The sequence below is a fragment of the Silene latifolia genome, chromosome 3 (assembly GCF_048544455.1).
Source record: "Silene latifolia isolate original U9 population chromosome 3, ASM4854445v1, whole genome shotgun sequence".
Classification (NCBI taxonomy): Eukaryota; Viridiplantae; Streptophyta; class Magnoliopsida; order Caryophyllales; family Caryophyllaceae; genus Silene; species Silene latifolia.
In genome coordinates, this window is record NC_133528.1 from 110,512,068 (window position 1) to 110,530,606 (window position 18,539).

Below are 18,539 nucleotides of genomic sequence, written 5' to 3' on the forward strand. Positions count from 1 at the left end.
AATCGATTTGGAAGATCCCCCATCCTTGGGGGATGAGTAATCTCAAGCTTGAACAAAATATGGTTTGGTGGAGTCCCACAATAACCACCACTTGTACATAGCATGCATTTAGTTAGAAATTGAGACGGTTTGGAATCGTCATTATTGGAAAGGTTTAGATTGCAAAGTGGGGCCCTTCACTTTACCCAAAATCCTGTCATCAGGCGTCGGTTTGAAAGCTAAAAACTCGAAAAATGGGTAAGTGAAGGAGTCGGGAATTGAATTGATAAGTCAAAAGGAAGAAAACAAGTTGAAAATGAAGCACAGTAGCTCTCTGCCGGTGGACCGGCAGCCGGTGCCCTCCACCGGTAGCGAGCTAAAAAAATTTTGAAGGTTAAATTGAAAAATTAAGCTGAGGAGAAGTCATTGTCGGCAGGTCGGAAGCCGGCCCACCGGCAGGGAGATCCACTATGAAGAAAATAAGGCAAATTCTGAAGGAAGAGAATCCTCTGTCGGCCGGCCGGCAGCCGGCTCACCGGCAGAGAATCCTGCCAGTTGAGGAAAACTGAAGAAAACTTGAAGGAGGAGTGTTCTCTGCCAGCAGGCCGGCAGCCGGCCCACCGGTAGAGGAACCTAGCTTGAGGAGAAAAGGGTGAAAAAAAGGAGAAGAAGTACCTACCGACAGGCCGGCAGCCGGCCTACCGGCAGGGGATTACACTGAAGATCAAAAGTAAGATTTAGGGGTGCTCTCTACCGGTGGACCGGCAGCCGGTGCCCTCCATCGGTAGCGAGTTTGATTTATTCAGAAGAAATTTAAAAAATTGCTCGTGTTCTCTGCCGGTAGATCCGCTGTCGGTTCGCCCACCGATAGCGACACACAAAATCAGATAAAATTCTACCTGAGAACCCCTTTTTTCTCATTATTTCCCTAATCTTTCTTCTCTCTTATTCCTCCTTTCTCCTTCCTTACTCCACCATATCACCTCAAATCATCATCAAATCATCACCAACCTTCATCAAACTTCTATCAAACCTTCACCTACCATCAACCCATCACTCCTCCTTCCTTATTATCCTTCAAACCAACCAAAATCATGGCAAACAAGAGGGCAAGGGCAGAATTGGCTTTGGCTCAACAAAGACTAGTCGGGGCGGCGACTTCCGACACCAACCCGGATCCCGACTTTCCGGATGTGGTGTTTGCCACTCAAGCACAAAAAGGTAAATTCATCTTGTTTAAAAATCACCCCCTTACCCCGACTAGGTTCATTTATCGCCCCGCAATGAAAAATTTGGGGTTGGATACGGAAATATTTAAGTTGTTTAAGGGTGTTGGGATGAAGGGGATGTATGACATGCATGAGGAAACTTAGCCCCGTCTCACTTAGGAATTCCTTAGTAGTTTTCGCCTTGACTAACACCGGCAAACACAAATCGTTGCCCAAATTCACTTCCGATTAATGAATCGAGACCACTCTATGACTCTTGCTCGACTTTGTCGAATTTTTGGTTTGACAAATTCCCCAAACCACAAGCCAACCTAGGATGCTCACTTTGCTGGGGTTTGGAAGGCCATTTTGGGGTTAGATGATCGAAATGGCGTCAAAAGACCGGAAATTGCTTGCCACAATGCCCCTATGAGAATATGGCACCGGTTTCTGGGGGGCTCGGTTTTTGCAACTCATGAGCCGTGGGTATTCCGTGTTATTGAGCTGGAAATTTTTGGCTCTTACTTGCTCACAACGCCGACCCCCTACGAGATAAATGTGGGTCATCATTTGGCCCTTCACTTGAGCAAACTTGCAAAATCTCCGGGGCAAAAAGTCCCTCTTCATGTGGGTGGGCCTCATCACCCGAATTGCTAAATGTCTTGACAACTCGGTGGATTTTTCCACCTTGAGGTGGTTTCGGGGGGAAATCTACATCACAAAGGATTGGATGTCGAAGAAACTTGAGTGGATTAAAACCAATCCTTTTGACGGGATTGACTATTGGCAAGTTCAAAAGAAGAATTCGGTTCCAATTCCCAATGCATCCAAATTTAAAATCAAACCCGGTGAAGCCTCGTACCTCCTTGAGATTGAGGAGGATGCCGACGAAACCCAACCTCCGCCGGTTCAAAAAATTACCTACGGGAGGGATAACCGGACGGAAACCCCATCTAATCTCCGCTACTCCATGCCTACCACATCCTTGCAACCACCACCCTTCCAACATCAACCATGGGGTGGCAACTTTGGTGAGGGCTCCTCTAGCGAACCTCCTCCTCCACCGGCCCCACTCGATGCCGATTTGGTAACTTTCATGAATGACATGACGTTGGGTTTACAAACCGCGTCTAGTGAGAGGCGCGGTATTGAGCAACGGTTTGACCGGGTATACTATGACCAATCACTTGGTCAATTTTCGGTCTATGATGACTACATGAGGAGGAACTACGAGTACCCATCCCACCTCCACCCTTCATATTACCTTGAGCTGGATGGTGGGTACCATAGCAAGGGGACGTTTGTCTATGCCGACATCAATCTTCGGCTAGATTACTTCGCCGCCCCGATTTTTCCCCCTCCCACTTCTCAAGGAGAGGGGCAAGATGCACAATGGTTTGGAGGTGCACCCTCCATTTTTGGGTATCCCGAGGTTGGGAGTGGTTCAGGAGCGGGCACGGGGGATTTTATGAGCTCCTCCGTGGCATTTTGCGACCCCTCCGCCCCCATGAACACCGATGACTTCCTTAGGGAGCCCGAGTTCGGAACTAGGGAAGATGATGATGATGATGAGGACAACGAGTCCTAGGAGGCCTAGTCCATGGCCTACTTCTGCTCCCTTTCCAATCCAAAGACAAGTATGATCCCCTCAATCCAAATCTTCTCATTCATATTTCCATTTTGTATGCATTTAGTTAGTTGTCTGATATGTAGAATAGAATCATGTAGTTGCATTCATTTAAGCTTGCATTAGATTTCAATTTTATAAAATATTGCCACATATAGAAATTGCATTCATTTAGCATAGTTGGCATTGTTATTTCCATATTGCATATAGCCTAGTCCATGCATTGCATCTCCATTTAAAAACACAAAAAAATCGAAAAATTGAAAATTTCACTGAAACAAGCATTTTTATTTCCGAATCTCCTCCATACACTATGTACATAGATAAGTGTGTGGAGGAGATTCCATATATTCAAAAATTATTATAAAAACATGTCTTTTATTTCAAAAAAAATCAACAAAACACAAAAATATGTTCTTTTTCTTTACTTTTGCCTCCCACCCACACTTCCCCCGTCACCGGGTGTTGTAAATGGCAAGTGTGGGGAGGAGGCCCAAAAAAAATTCAAAATTCAAAAACATGCTTTTTAATTTTGAGAAAACCAAAACTCCAAAAAAAAGTTCTTTATTTTGAAAAAATTACAAAAATACAAAAATATGTTTTTCCTTTTTCCATTTCCTCCCTACATTTCCTTCCTTCGAGGAAGATGTAAGCTTTAAGTGTGGGGAGGGAAATATCTACTTCGTATATATTTGTAAATAATTTTACATTTGTTAATAATTTGTAAATTTGGCAAAATTTCAAATAAAATTAAAAAAATAGAAAATCCTTCAAAAATCACAAAAATATTGCATTGTATATATATGTTTGTTTGTTGGCTAACCTTTAGCATATACATTGACCATTTGAGGCAAAAAGGAGCTAGAAGACCGCTTGGTAAACTCGTCCTAATCTTTTACTCCTTTAGTGTTCTTTCTTTATATATTTTGTATATTTGAAGGAGGATGGGATTTTATGCCTTGGATGTTCCTTTGAGGAACTTTTGGATTGTTGGTGTTGATATGCTTCTAGGTTTAGTCAATATGTTGCACGTCTCCTTTATGTCATTTTCCAATTCTTGCATGCATTGTCACATGTATATATATGTCGTGTTTCCTTCTTGTTGCACTTAGTTTGTATATAATCTTTTACTTGAAATATGGTCAAGGGAGGGAAGCATATACCCCAAGGATGACTTTTGTTTCGATCGTGCCTTCCCCCTCCCCATGGCTTGCACCCGTGTCCATATGTTAGCCATGGGAATTTGGGACCCGACTAACGAGTCTAGGCCGCCTTGTGAGACCATTGACCGTAGGCTAGACCTAAGTCACAACCTAGGTACTCATATGTGAGGATTAAAGCCTCCAAGGGTTGGTACATTCATGACCAACCCTCATTTAGGATTGTGAGTAGGTCTCCTCGCGGGACGTGTCATGTCTAGACGCATAAGTGTGTCATTCCGTCCTTAGACCATGATTTGCATTTCATTTTTGGTGCACAAGTTATGAAATAAATTTGTTTTCACATGCATATGAACGGCACATAGCCAAATTGCCTTGTTTTGTCCCTTCCATTATCTTCCTTTTTGATTCACCCCCTTTGAGCCTTAACTTTTCCTATTGGCAAACCAACCAAAATAGCTACATTCCATAACCACCCTTCCTTGCTCAAGAATTGGTCGGTCTTGTAGTAGTGTTTTAGGAGGTGATTTGGGTCGTAATGGTGGACAATGTACATGTCCACTCGAGTTGAAATTTGGCAGTATTTGGCGTTATATACAAATAAGAGGTATCAATGTTGAAACTAAAAAAAAAAACAAAATAGAAAAGCGAAAAAGTTTTGAAAAATGCAAAAAAGACTAGTTGTGTTGTACATAATTGTGCTAGGGAAGAAAAAGGCAAGCAACATCTCTCCTCATCATTTAAAGGGGTAGAAAAAGCCGTTGCTAAATAAAGGGGCAATTTGATGTTTTTCCAAAGTGATTCGGGTTTACACAATTTTTGGATAATTTAGGAAACCGAGTTTTTGTTAGGGTGTAGACGTTGCTCATTAGTTTTTTTTTTGGTGAAATGTGAGTATATATATATATATTTCAAAAAGACATATCCAATTACAAAAGGACCAAAAAGCTTTCTACAAATAGAAACAAAGCATTCCTATTAACAGAAACCAATCCAAGTCCTTGCATTCAACTCATTTTGTCCTCCTCTTCGATCAGTAAATTTGCGAATTTGTTGTTGGAACACCATCTTCATCCGTTCTGCCACTAGCACAGGCCTGGCAACACTGAACTGAGTTCGAGCAAGATTGCGTTGATGCCAAACTGTGTACCTGTAGCACGAGAGCACCAAGGTTAGAGCCTTCCATTTCATGCTGCTATCAGAAACATTCAGCAGCTCACTATCAGTGGGGAAAGGACGTTCAATCCAGTCTTCAACATATTTCTGAACTTGACAACTGAATTTACATTCAACAAATAGATGCTCATTAGTTTCAGCCTGTTCTGCACACAGGACACACAGGTCATCCTGACAGCATCCATACGAAAAGAGCCTAGCTTTAGTATTCAATCCACCCTGCATTATCAACCAGGAATTGAAGGAATGTTTGGGCACATTCCATTCATTCCAAACTATTTTTGTCCAATGCTGAGTAGGAGCTGTTACCATAAGCCATTCATATCCATGGCTAATTGTATAACCTTTTTGATGAGGAGCCCAACAATTATCAATGATCCATGTTTAAGCTGCTCCTTCACCTTACAAATAGTCTTCCAGGTCCAAGTAGAGTCATTTGCAAGTGTATAGTCATTCCAGTTCATCCCTTTGAGATAAACACTATCTATCCACTTAATCCAAAGCCTGTCAGCCTTCACATATATCCAGTTCACCAATTTTCCAACTGAAGCAATGTTCAGTCTTTGGCTTTTTAATCCCTAGTCCCCCTGCAGCTTTTGACATGGTAACTCTGTCCCAACCTACTAAAGGAAGTCTATGATATTCAGAGGAGCTATCCCATAGGAAGTTCCTACATATGGCCTCAATTCTCTTAATAGCAGCTTTAGGAATGACAAACATTGTTGCCCAGTAATTGTACAACGTATTAAGCACTGAGTTTATAAGAACAACCCTACCAGCATAAGATAGCTTTTTTGCACCAATACTTCTGATCCTTGTCATCATTTTCTCCACAAGACTGCTGCATTCTTTCTTTGATACTTTCCCTGGCTGAATTGGGACCCCTAAATATCTAAAAGGCATTTTTCCTTCCTGAATTCCAGTGACTGATAGAATATCAGTCTGCAAGTCCACATTCATGCCATTAAAAAATATTTCTGACTTTGCATTGTTCATCTGTAAACCTGATGCATTAGAAAAGGAGGTGAAAGCTTTAACAAGGAGGAGAATAGATGGGGCATCTCCTTTACAAAACATCAGGAGATCATCTGCAAACATGAGGTGAGTTAACTTAATTCCTTTGCATTGTGGATGATAATGAAATGGCCATCTAGCTGTGGCATAGGCAATGAGCCTTGTCAAATAATCCATACAAATTGTAAAAATAAGAGGAGAGACTGGATCACCCTGCCTGAGTCCCCTCTTACCCTTGAAGTACCCAAAGTTGCTTCCATTCAAGACTAAGGTATAGGAAGTAGTTGTTATGCAAGTCATCAGGAGATCAATAAATTTGTTAGGAAACTTCAGTCCAACCAACAATTGTGCCACAAAGTCCCATTCTACAGTATCATAGGCTTTTTGCAAATCAACTTTGAATAAGCATCTGGGAGAAACATTTTTCCTAGAGTATTGATGTACTATATCCTGGCATATCAGAACATTCTCAATAATGGATCTACCTTGTACAAATGCTCCTTGACTTTCATGTATCAGATCAGGCAGTACCAGGGCAAGCCTATTGCAAAGAATTTTAGAGATAACCTTGTAAAGTACATTGCAGCAAGCAATGGGTCTGAACTGCTTAACTGAGGTAGGTCTCTCACACTTAGGAATCAGGCTAATGTTTGTTGCATTCAGTTGAGTTAATAGTTGACCTGTATTAAAGAAATCTTGAACAGCATCAACCACATCACTCCCAATCAAATCCCAAGAGTCCCTAAAAAATCCACTTGAATACCCATCTGGACCAGGGGCTTTATCAATAGGAATGGAAAAGACCACCTGTTTGACCTCTTCAGAAAGCACTGGATTATTCAGAATAGAAATGTGTTCCTCTGTGCAAAATTTCCCAAATTCAAGGACTGCAGGTATCACATGCTCAGTTACCTTTCTACTACCAAGGAGTCCATTATAATACTCTAAGAATGCATCCTGAATACTCTGATTATCAGTACAAACATTCCCATGCTGATCTTCAATCTGAATAATAGTATTTCTGATGCATCTTTTCTTTATGCTGGCATGAAAGTAAGCCGAATTAATATCTCCATCATCCGTCCATTTAATCTTGGCTTTCTGCTGCAGAAAACTATACTTTGCCTTGGTCAAAACTCTAAGATTCTCCATAGCTTCCCTCTCCCTGGTGATAAGAGAAGGATTCATAGGGTCACCCATAATATGACTCTGAATCTCAGCTAAAGTCAGTTCTGCCTCCTCAGTCTTGACTTCAATATCAGAATAGCATTCCTTGTTCAGATCTTTTAACACATTCTTTAAGGCTTTCAGTTTCTTAACAATACAAAACATTCTTGTGCCATTCACAGTGCTATCCCATACTTCCTTGATCCTGGGAATGAAACCAGCTGCACTCCCCCACATATTGAAATATTTGAAGCTCCTAGTCTTAATGGTAGCCAACTGTTTATTAGAAACAACATAGGGATTGTGATCAAGGAGTCCTTCAGGGTGGAAATGACCCACCATTTCTGGATACACACTTAGCCAATCATTGTTTACTAGAAATCTATCCAGTCTACTGTATTTTCTATGCTCAACATCTTGCTTATTCGTCCAAGAATAGAAAGCCCCTGTAGCCTGTATATCAATCATCCCACAAGCATTCATGCAGTCAACAAAAGCATCCATATCCTCATCTCTAGTCTGCCCTCCTAATCTTTCTTCAGGATTCAGAACAGTGTTAAAATCTCCAGCAAGTGCCCATGGTCCAGTACAAGTAATGGCAAACTTATTCAAACACCTCCACAAGTCAAGTCTATCCTTCCCCTCATTAAAAGCATAAATCAAAGTTAGAAGAAAGCTATTCCCACTAACTTTAATAGTAATCTGAGCATGAATAAATTGAGGATTATACTCCAAAACATGAACATCAAATAATTGTGGTTGCCATAACAGCCACACCCTTCCACCCTTATGAGTATGAGTATTAGTGGTAACACACCAACCAGCAAACAGGTTAAGAGTTATATTAGTCACATTGCCACCATTTATTTTAGTCTCAAGCAGTCCAAAGAGACCTACCTTCTGATTATTCATAAAAGTTTTAACTACTTTCTGTTTATTTACATTATTAAAACCCCGCACATTCCAAAATCCAATGTTATTCATGAGGCACAGGTGGATTGGGAGGGTCACCAGTTTGTTTGATACTACTCTGTTGCTGTTCAATTGCATCCAAATCTATAATTTCATCTTCAGATTCACTATCACCTTGCTCCTCAGGCTGCTGAACAATGCGCCCTGGAGTAAATGGACTTGCCAGAACAGGAAATTCAGTCTCTGAAAGTTTTGAAGCAACCTTTGGCACAGGTCTCCATTCCTTTCTAATCACAGGCTGTATTGGTTTCTTTGATTGAGTCTTCCTGCATTCATTTGTTTCATGCCCCATGCCTTTGCACTTCAGACATATACTAGGCTTCCAATCATACTCCACTTTAATCTTCAACAGACTTCCATTCTCATCTTTAAACTGCACACTAGTTGGAAACTTATTTCCCACTTTTAACTCTACCATCATTCGTTGCTCATTAGTTGAAATAAGATAAGTACTTTCAAATTTTTCCAATTTGAGTTGGGTTTATACAATTTTTGCATAGTGTTGGTTGTCAATTCTATGTTAGGGCATAGACGTGTCTCATGTGTTGCAATAAGAAATGGGATGTGATGTGTCGATAATTCTTGATTTGAACACCACATATCCAAACGGTGCTTGCACCAACCCCGTTTCGTCCTACTCCTTAGCCCCGTTACAACCCTTATTTCATGGCTTGTGCATTGTTACATTTAGCATTTCAATTGGACATAGGACGGTCTTAGACCTTAGATTGCGGGCACGTTCTCACGAGTCGGAGTATGAGAGTGTTTTAGTTACTTTTTGTACAAAGACACCCGAAATTATAATGAGAGACGAGTGAAAACCGTGAGGATGTCGTTGACTTAGGTCCCCTTAGTCGTGGGTCTCTTGGTTGAATCTTGTGTTGGTCTTGTAAATCTCGGAGGACTATCTTCACTTCCCCTTTCTCGCTCTAAAATCCGTTTCTTGAGGATTATTGGACACATTAGGGTTGCCTAGGCCATGCCTAGGAGGTTGGCACCTCCATTGAGACTCTAAGACGGTATTTCCCGACCGAAACCATGTTTTTGAGCTGAAAATTCGGCCACTTAAAGGAGGAAGTAGACCATTTTTGCTAGATGCATTCCACTACTTGCTTTTGCGCTTATATGATTGAATGCATCGCATTTTTATTGCAAGACCTCACTTGCCTCATGAGTCGTGCATTACCTCATAAGCACAACTACGTGAGTTGAAAGGGCGTTGGGTGCGCTAATACTCGATCGACTTATATAGTAGAACAAATGAGTGATGCTTATATTGTGCACACACTCTTGATACTTATTATAGTAGTGTTTTGCACATTGAATATGGACTTACTCGAGGACGAGTAATATTCAAGTGTGGGGAGGTTTGATACATGATTCATTTGCACCAAATTCCCCTTCTCCTTTCATGCATTCCGACTCCAATCGAGTCGGTTTTATGCACCTTACCTTGCATTTTGTGCCCGATACCCATGTCTGTGATTCTGTACCCCTCTTGCAGGAATTGAGAAGGTCATAGAGGAATCGAGGCAAGAAAGGCGGTTCGATAATTTAGCATGAAGAAGAGAGGTTGTAAAGTTGAAACAGTGTTCTCTATCGGCAGGCCAGTCCACCGGCAGGGAACACTATTAGGAGAGAACTAAGGAGGAAAGCTGTGAAGGAGTTCCCTGCCGGCAGGCCGGAAGCCGGCCCACCGGCAGGGAACACACGCCATACTTAGCCAAAATTTGAGGAAGATTTTAGAGCCAATTTTACAAGAGCTCGCTACCGGCAGAGGTAGCCGGCAGCCGGGCAACCGGTATGGAGTCATAATCATTGAAGAATCGAAGAAGAAAGTCAAGATTGAAGACTCTCTGCCGGTAGGCCAGTAGCCGGTCCACCGGCAGGGAGAACACCAGGTCTAATTTATGCCAAATTACCAAGATGATGCTACAGGTCGGGATGGCCGGCAGCCGGTCTGCCGGCACAGGACGACAAATGCGAGAAATGGGCCTTACTTCCTCATTTCCTCTAATCTAATAAAATAGTATAAATACCCCATCCCTAATCAATTGTAAACAAAATACCCTAGATCTGAAATTACTCCCTTAATTATATGCAAACCCTTAATCAAAACTACAATCTTTCCTTAATCAATCTTTAGTTACTTGTTATTATAGCTTAGAAATAGTTTTGTTGGATTGTTTACATTATAGTATTGGGTTGTAAATTGGAGATTGGTGAAGATCTTTCTTCCATTTAATCAAAGATTGCAACTTTGTCTTCATTATTGGTATAATTCCTTCCTTATTGTTGTTTATCTTTCAATTGTTTATATATTCAAGTTATTTATTTAATCCATCTTCATATTATGTCTCCTCTTGTTTGTTACATGTCAAAGCATCCATCTTTTATGTTTGTTATCATAGCTATGTGTGAGTAGTACCCTACTAGGATGGAAGGGGATCTCATATGGATTCATGAGGGTAGATTATAGCATAGAATGATTATAATTCTTGAGTTTAAGCATTACAATTTCATTATGCATGCTAGGTGTTTGTGTTAATGCTTGAATGAGGATTTAAGTGCTTTCACTATCTATCTTTGCTTGTTAAGTGAGAACTTCGCTAGTAAATAGGATTAGCATGATAAAATTGTAGTTGAGTTGATTAGGTGAGGACTTAATCGTTCTTAACTTAGGGATTAGTATCGTATCGAGAGATAGAGTCTTTTCTATGGATTTGCTTTCGAATTTATCATCCTATGCATGTCTTCCCTTAACCATATGAGTGAACCCAATATCCTAGTCTCTTAATTATTGTTAATCACCATCCATAGCATTTGTCTAATTTTTCTTGTTTAGTAATTCTCTTTAGCTAATTCAACCACTCAATTCCTTTTTAGTCGAACTAAACTAGTAGTTAAATAACTAATCCTAGTGCCATAGATATCGTCCTTTGGGTTCGACCCTCACATACTCGCGATACCCTCGTGCACTTGTGAGGTTACAAATAAAATAAACACACCACAACTTAGTGAAACCGTTCCCTAGAATCTTTAATATTATTGTTTATCATCTTTATTTAAATTGCTATTAGTTGTTAGAAAACAAACTCAATCAAACCCCATAAAATTGTTACCTTTAAGACAGATTTAAATATAAACAAACTAGATAATCACCGCCTCCCTGTGGATTCGACCCTGACTTACCACTAGCCATATTGTTAGTAGTAGTATATGAATTATTTTGTTTAAGGCCAACGACTGAAACAACCTTATTAGTAATCGTTAATTTCGCCTAATATTATATTAAATGTTACACCGAAGTTTTATATTTTAATTAGAGCTTATCGGATAAGAAAATTTTTATTAAAGGAGTTTCTAAACAAAAAAAGGGAGAAGTGGTGCACAGTTGAACCGAGTAGGTTGACCGTGTATCTTGACCCAAATTTTGGTAATTTTAGGTTGTGTTGTATTTGGTAATTCACTAGTATATATACCTCACGTCCTTCATCTTTTAAAACCCTAATTACGAAATCAAGAGGCCAAGCATCTTTAACCCGATTGTTACGTAAGTTCATCCTTTAATCTCTATTCTTTTAAAGTCTTCATTAATATTCGATCATGTTTTAATCTCTAGTTCATGTTAGAAGAATGTTTGTAATGTTCGTAATCATCTAGAGTTGGTTTTATGACGATTTTGATTAACAAGTATTTTTACAGCAGTTTCGTAAATCTGTAATCTGTATTGAACGCTTTGTCAGACCGTTTTAAATTTAGGATCTTTGAAAACGTAAAAAAAAGATTTAGGTTATTTTCAAGTCTAGTTTGTACGTGAAATGTTTTGTAGCAATTGACCAAGTAGTTTTTTCCAGAATAAATTCTTTATGAACATGTCGATAGAATATCTCCTTATGCATTAGTGGTCTAAAGATTGTGTCTTTAACCTAATTTATGATTCGAAACAGTATTTGGTCTTTTTATGACATTAAATTAATAAAGTCTTGATGATGTTGGATTTTGGTTTTACATAAAAAGGATGTGATAAACTTGTTTTAGAGACCGTTACTTTTTGAGTGACGTATTTGTTGGAGTGAGTGTCCTCCACAATAGTGCGTTTACATACTAAGGGGGTGTTTGGTTGGAGCTTTTGGAATGGATTGGAATGGATTCAATCCATTCTAGTGTTTGGTTGGAGGTTTTTGGAATGGAGTTAGATACCCAATGGATTCTAACTCCATTCCAACCCCTTGGAATCTCATACTCATGTTTCTACTCAAGTTTTTAACTCCATTCCATATTATTACTACCTCTATATCCATTCCAAGGTCGAACCAAACACTCATGAGCAAATATGGGGTTCTAACTCCATACCACTATAGTATCACAATACATTCCATACCATTCCAATACTTTGAACCAAACGACCCCTAAATTTCGTACAAGGAAAATAAGGGTTTTATATATATTTTTCAGCTAGTCAACGTTAATCGGTAATGATTGGCTGACTAGAGTTTGACATTACTGTCATATGACAATGGTGATCAGCTGATCCTTTTAGGTCACACCTATAAGATGATGCCCTAATGGATAGACTAATTATTTATTTACGATATAGTAAAATTAGTATCTTGTATATATTGACTTTTATTAAGTCAAGTGAATCTATTATTTAATGACGAGTTATGAACTCGGGCCAAGTGGATTTATTATTTAATTATATAATAATTAATTATTAATTATTAATTTGAATTTATCTATTAATAGTTAATTAATTAATTTTAAACGGTGTGTGTATATGTTGTGAGGCGGAGATAATTAGCTATATAATTTTATAAGAGGTTGTAAAATTAGCTTATAAGGGATCATAAGACACATTTTATATTGATAAAATAGTGTAATAATTATTTAATAGTTAAGTGTTTATTAGTTGTTAATTTGTATTATTTAAATGTTAAATGTTAAATGATCAAATTAATATTTAATTATATAAGATAATTAAATATAAGACTTATAAGCATTTGTGGGACAAATGTCGGAAATCGAAATGGATTGAAAATACACTAGTGGGCCGAAATTTACAAGCCTATACATGTGTCAATGTAGTTGACACATGTCCTTATTTTTTTCCTCAACTTGTGCCTATAAATACCACACTTCACCCACACTGTAAAGTTGTTGGAAAATTTTAGACAAAAAAATTCCTCTAAAAATGGCACTTTGGCCGTCCTACTTAGTAAGAAAAATGGCTCCTATTTTTCTTTATTTTTCCTTATCAAATAAGTTGATCAAAATGTTGATCACACAACAAATAAATTCGAAAATTTTATTATACATCAAATATTATTAGGGTAATAATATTTGTAATAATTATATACAAGTATTTTTACTACTATTATCTACTTAATAATAATAGTACAATTTGGGCTAATCTTGGATGTAACTAAGAGGAGGTTTCCTACTATGAAAACTAAAAGATGGAGGATCATCCATGATGATCATAGCTCAAGAACAACACAAGGAAAAAGTCCTTGTGTTGTGCCCATTTTTCCTAAATGCAATGTAAGGAAAATTCCATCTTTTATCATTGAAGACCATCTTATTCACATGCATGTAACTAGATCTTTTAAGACATGAAATTAATGTAATTTTTGTCACTAATTACAAGAGTGTAATTAGGGCTCTAGCACCTTTCAAGTGGTATCAGAGCTTTGTTGTTGCATGCAAGTCGATTTTCGACGTTTTTATCCAGTTATAAAATGACTTTATAAAATCGGAATTTTTGTGTAAAATTGGTTTAACGCGAAAATTTGTGGTTTCATGTATATATTCTGACCTAAAAAACGTTTTTGGTCAAATTTTATTGCTAATTAATTGGTTTTTGGTCAAATTTTATTGCTAATTAATTATGAAATTTTATTGCTAATTAATTGGTTTTTTCGTCTTAAGACCGTTTTAATATGCATAAAATTGGTTAATAGTTAATTAAAATCATTTGCATGTTAATTATGACCATGAAATTTTAGTATATTCACACATGAATGAATTACTTAGAGTAAGTAAAAATTAGAAAATTAATTTGATTAATTTTTCATGATGATTGATTTTTAATAGTTAATTAAAAATGTATTTTATGGCATAAAAAATTTATCTAAGGTTACTTGGATGTTTCATACATTGGATTTATATTTAGAAAATTAATTTGATTAATTTTTGCATGTTTATGGGTCTTTATGTGATAAAACCGATAATATGTAACCATAATTTTCTCAAATTTTAATCGGAATTTATTGGTAATTTTTTTAAAAATTTTAGGTTCTGTAAAATGTTCCAGAATATTAAAAAAAATTGTTTAGTTATTTTTCGAATTTTGATATTTAATTTGGAATTAATTCATTAAAAATTTGGAAAACAAGGTTTTAATTGTGTACTTGATACAAAATAAATTTTTGAATTTTTTTTTTGAAATTTTGAGTTCCCGGAAATGTTCCAGAATGAACATAATTTTTATTTCAAAATTGTTCATAATGTTGTTATTTATTTGGATTTATTTCATAAAAGTTATGATTAAATAAGTTTTAATTAGCAATAATTCATAAAAAGTTATGAAATCATCAAGAAATTAGTGAAGACTAATTATTTGAGTCCTAAAACAGGTTGGGAAGTTAATTGCATCGATTTAATCAACTAGATACAATTATGAGCAATGATTAACAACATAAACATAGCGACAACGAAAGATCTGTAAACTAATTAGCAATTAATAACAATCCATTGACTCCCCTAAATCCTAGCAGGGGAATTAGCTAGACATGATTAAGAAAATAGCAAAAGATGAGAAAGAAACAAACATTGCAAATTAAATAAAGTGAGTAAAGGGAGAGAGAGAGAGTTACAGATTAATATCCGGCAACAATAAAGAAAAGAGGTGTTTAACAGTGAAAAGAGAGAAAGAAAAGTATCATAAGTGGTGAAAGAGGAGTCAAGGAACGGTGTCCAAGATCCGTAACAGAGAAAAATAGAGAGAGCTATAATGTGTATCTCGTCTTCCTATTTATAGGAAAGACGATTTTATTTGACCTAAAAACAAATTAAAGCTAAAAACTCGAGCCCAATAGAGATTTACTCGATCGAGGACATTTATATCACTCGATCGAGCAAAACCAAGCTAAAACCTCTCGATCGAGTACTTAAAGTACTCGATCGAACACTTATTAAATAGGCACTACTCGATCGAGTAGAAAAAGGAGTCGATCGAACACAATTGTACTCGATCGAGTACTTTCCAGCGCACAATTCCTGCTTCGTGCAGTGAACTTCAAACGGCTGCCATTTCTTCGTTACTTGTGCAAACAGGACGTTTCCGGTGGCGTTGGAAAGCTAAGAGGACAAGATTTCATCTTCATTTGCAATCACCTAAAAATCAGTTGTAAAACACGAGATATGGCTCTTCAAGTTCTTCCTTTGCTCGCCTAGCTATCTTACTCCTTTGCGCATCTCAAAATAGTAGTTTGCAAACTTCGACTCAACTCATCTCCTAAATACATGCATAGGCACATGTTTTAGGCTTGATTATGCTCATTTCCAGTTCATACCTACAAATAATACAAGAGAAACTAAAGTAGACAATTCGGGGGACATTTGTAGCTAAACACTACTAAATAAGCATAAGAATGCGTGCAAATGAAGTACGAAATGCCTATATAAAATGCACGCATCAAACTTCCCCAAACCAAACCTTTGCTTGTCCCAAGGCAAACTATATGCAAAACTAATGGAACAGAAAAGAAAACTCAGAGCTAGCTACAAATTGTCCACTTAAACTGATTTAATGCAACAAACTAACACTTATAGCAAAAACTGTCAAATGCAAACGAGTTGTAAGATGTTTATAATAGAGCTGAACTGTCGACATTGCAAGACCTTTAATGATGGACTCTCACGGGTCACGCTTCTCTTATGAAGAAAAGGGTAAGCATATGAATGTAAGAGAGAAAGAAATATAGTCGCTCACCTAAACTTCGACCCATATAAACATGCATGCAACTAATATGATAGACAATTCTAGCTACCGTACACATACATTCCAACCAAGCAAGGTCCGTCACAGCCGAGGGCTTACAAAAATATGGTAAAGTGAGGTAATGGGTAAGAAAAGGCAAAACATTTATGGGATATGTAAGGTAATAGTCAAGCTAGCTACCTAACGGAACCATACTGAACAATATCCGATTCTTAGCCATCTCAAAATTCAAGCATAATGCCCTAAATTTGGCATAAAAACTCACCAAACCAAACCAAACATACTCCTTAATAGATAATAATAAAAGCATAGGAGTAAAACTGTCAACAACCAAACTTTTTCCATTTTCTTTCTTTTCATTTTATTTCACGGTTTTCGGATTTTTCTTCTTTTTTCTTTTTCTTCTTCTTTTTTCTCGGTTTCGTTTTTTTTATTTTAAAATAAAGAACAATGCATATGAAATATGAAAATTAAACGTGATAACAGGAATGCAATAAAAGCTGAATGCAGACACAGATATAGATGCATAACATCCCCAAACCAAACTGTACAATGCCCTCATTGTACCCAAAAATAGGGAAAGGAAATTTAAACTAAAAAGGAGAGTGAAGATGCGGAAAACTTACAAGATAACGCGAAGAAGAGACCTCCCCAAACCAGCCAGCAACGTGGGGGAGGGGGGGTCACAAACAACTGCAGGACATCGTCACAGAAAGCGAATCAAGGCAAACCAACTCGATCGACAGAGAAGATTGCTTGATCGAGTGCAATGGGCTTTAGAATTGTTCGATCGAGAAAGTAGGGCACTCGATCGAGAAGACACATTATTAAACACACAACAAAAACCGAAAACGTTAGAAAAACAACTAAAAAGCGTAAATTCCGGGTTGCCTCCCGGATAGCGCTAGTTTCAGACAGGTCCCAGCTCGACCTTCTTTTCTTTCTCCAGCCATCCTGATCTATCCCAGTCAAAACAACTTAAAGCGCGCAGTGGCCGATCAAACAGCTGCACATGTGCTACACAAAACTGTAAGTAGCACCATAGTATAACAGTAGCATAGGAAAATAAAATGTATAAACGTTTGAGTCTAACAAATTTCCTATGACAGCTCCTAAATTTCTCAACAAAATGAAGGAGCTCGGGAGCAATTATCAATAATCTAGAGTATCGTTTCAGATTAACAAAATTAAGATGACAAGAACGGTGAAAAACTGTTAAATTAACTGACCAACTGGGAGGGGGTATATCATTAAAAGAAAAAACACGAGTCATACGAGGTAGCGTACTATTAATATTAACAACAATAAAATTATCGCTAACTACCTCAGGTGGGTTGCTCTTAATGAATTACTTAGAGTAAGTAAAAATTAGAAAATTAATTTGATTAATTTTTCATGATGATTGATTTTTAATAGTTAATTAAAAATGTATTTTATGGCATAAAAAATTTATCTAAGGTTACTTGGATGTTTCATACATTGGATTTATATTTAGAAAATTAATTTGATTAATTTTTGCATGTTTATGGGTCTTTATGTGATAAAACCGATAATATGTAACCATAATTTTCTCAAATTTTAATCGGAATTTATTGGTAATTTTTTTAAAATTTTTAGGTTCTATAAAATGTTCCAGAATATTAAAAAAAATTATTTAGTTATTTTTCGAATTTTGATATTTAATTTGGAATTAATTCATTAAAAATTTGGAAAACAAGGTTTTAAATGTGTATTTGATACAAAATAAATTTTTGAATTTTTTTTTTGAAATTTTGAGTTCCTGGAAATGTTCCAGAATGAACAAAATTTTTATTTCAAAATTGTTCATAATGTTGTTATTTATTTGGATTTATTTCATAAAAGTTATGATTAAATAAGTTTTAATTAGCAATAATTCATAAAAAGTTATGAAATCATCAAGAAATTAGTGAAGACTAATTATTTGAGTCCTAAAACAGGTTGGGAAGTTAATTGCATCGATTCAATCAACTAGATACAATTATGAGCAATGATTAACAACATAAACATAGCGACACCGAAAGATCTGTAACTAATTAGCAATTAATAACAATCCATTGACTCCCCTAAATCCTAGCAGGGGAATTAGCTAGACATGATTAAGAAAATAGCAAAAGATGAGAAAGAAATAAACATTGCAAATTAAATAAAGTGAGTAAAGGGAGAGAGAGAGTTACAGATTAATATCCGGCAACAATAAAGAAAAGAGGTGT